Raw genomic sequence first — 1,651 nt, 5'->3', positions numbered from 1 at the left:
GTAAAGAAAATCAATACTCGATGGAACGAGCTGACTGGGTGCAAAACTTCAAAAGTAATGTGCAAAACGGTAGATTGGAAGTACAAAAAATTGCTATTGATACTCGTTAGAAGAGACTGCAGGCGTGTCTTCCGCCTATCACAATATGATCGCCAGGAAGCTTGGAGAATTTTTCTATACTGGAATCTAATACTACAGATAACCATATTTCGGCCACCGGTGAAGTCGATCTGCCGCAACCCATTTGCGTATATTTCATCATAGAGGCTGACCGTTGTGCCAATCTACCTTCTTTACACTAGCGTTAAAGTTGCCAAGTACGATTTTTACATAGTGGCGGAGACAGCTCTCATAGGTGCGCTCCAAAGGCCTATAGAAGGCATCTTTGGTCACGTCGATATGCTGAAGAACTTCGCTTCGATGCGGATTGTGGCTAGGCGTTCATACACCGGTGTAAATGACAGAACTCGGCGACGGAGTCTCTCTCCCACCACGAATCCCACACGAAATATGCACTACTTTATATGGCCACTACAGTAAATGCCACAAGGACCTACTCGTCTCAGTCCTTGTCCCGCGCATCGCACTTCTTGGAGTGTGGTGATGTCAACCTTAAGGTTTACGTTAACGTCACCTTCCATGCCATGTCATGGTAGTCATCAAATGGAAGGTTTCTCTTGCGAAGCTGTGGTTTGTTTTTCATTGGGAACGTTTTTTATGTGGCGGGTCCCAAACCCGGCGCACAACCCTCGAGAGGGATGGTTCCTTTTTCACTTTAGCACGCCTTCAAACGGATGTTCTTTGACTACTCAGAGAATACTTGGTCTAAGACCGGAAGTCGTGAGCTGCTTGAGCCATATGTAAAAGAATCGTTTCGGGCTATTCCTTAGTTAATGGCAATCATAGAATCTTTCTCACTTACGTGAACACATGACTTCATCCCTAACACTAGTATATTCGATTATTTTAACGATAGGAGAACTCTTTTATCGGAAAAAAGATACCGAGAATACATTTACAACTAATCTCTATCGAATTTTAATTTCTTGCAAATATTTCAAGTGCAGCGACCATGATTTTCTGTATTTTTGGGACTATGGCTCCAGTGTACACTTAGAAGAAAAATCATTCTAAATTAGAATATTCCCAAGCCGTTAAATAAAAGGCATGTTATATACAACCTTTCGGACGAAAAGTCAGCCATAATCTGGTTAATATATAAAGTAATTAAATCTTCAAACACCCAGAAAGTTTTCATAAAAAAGTGCGTTATAATTAGGCAAAGCACGCGTGACAAAAATTTTGTTAAAAAGTTCACTTCCATCCGTGACAATGCTTCTGGTAAGCATTGCCGTGACCAGGATTCGAACCTGGGTTACTACGGCCACAACGTAGGGTCCTAACCACTAGACGATCACGGCTATTGGAAGCTTGCTACCAATTCCAATTAGTTTTTATCAAAAGCAACCTAAAAATAGATTTGTTGTATGATCGGCTATATATTATTTATATACCATATGCATGTAGAGTACACAAACGTATATACTAACTTTCGGTCAACGAAAGAGCTTGCATGCCGGCAATTAGGCCGTAAGTAGAGCGCAAAACAAACTCGAAAAACAGCAGGCGGTTTATGAAAGTAATATTAGAC

General features: G+C 41.2%; 1 non-coding gene across 1 annotated transcript; it reads right to left on the bottom strand.

Moving 5' to 3' along the window:
• Positions 1-1,349: 1,349 nt before the first annotated feature.
• On the bottom strand, positions 1,350-1,421 carry Trnah-gug (transfer RNA histidin (anticodon GUG)). The gene has a single exon. It is a non-coding gene; the product is annotated as a tRNA-His (tRNA).
• Between the last annotated feature and the right edge of the window lie 230 nt (positions 1,422-1,651).

This window comes from Bactrocera dorsalis, chromosome 4 (genome assembly GCF_023373825.1).
Source record: "Bactrocera dorsalis isolate Fly_Bdor chromosome 4, ASM2337382v1, whole genome shotgun sequence".
In the NCBI taxonomy this organism is placed as follows: Eukaryota; Metazoa; Arthropoda; class Insecta; order Diptera; family Tephritidae; genus Bactrocera; species Bactrocera dorsalis.
This window is presented reverse-complemented; position numbering and strand designations above follow the sequence as displayed.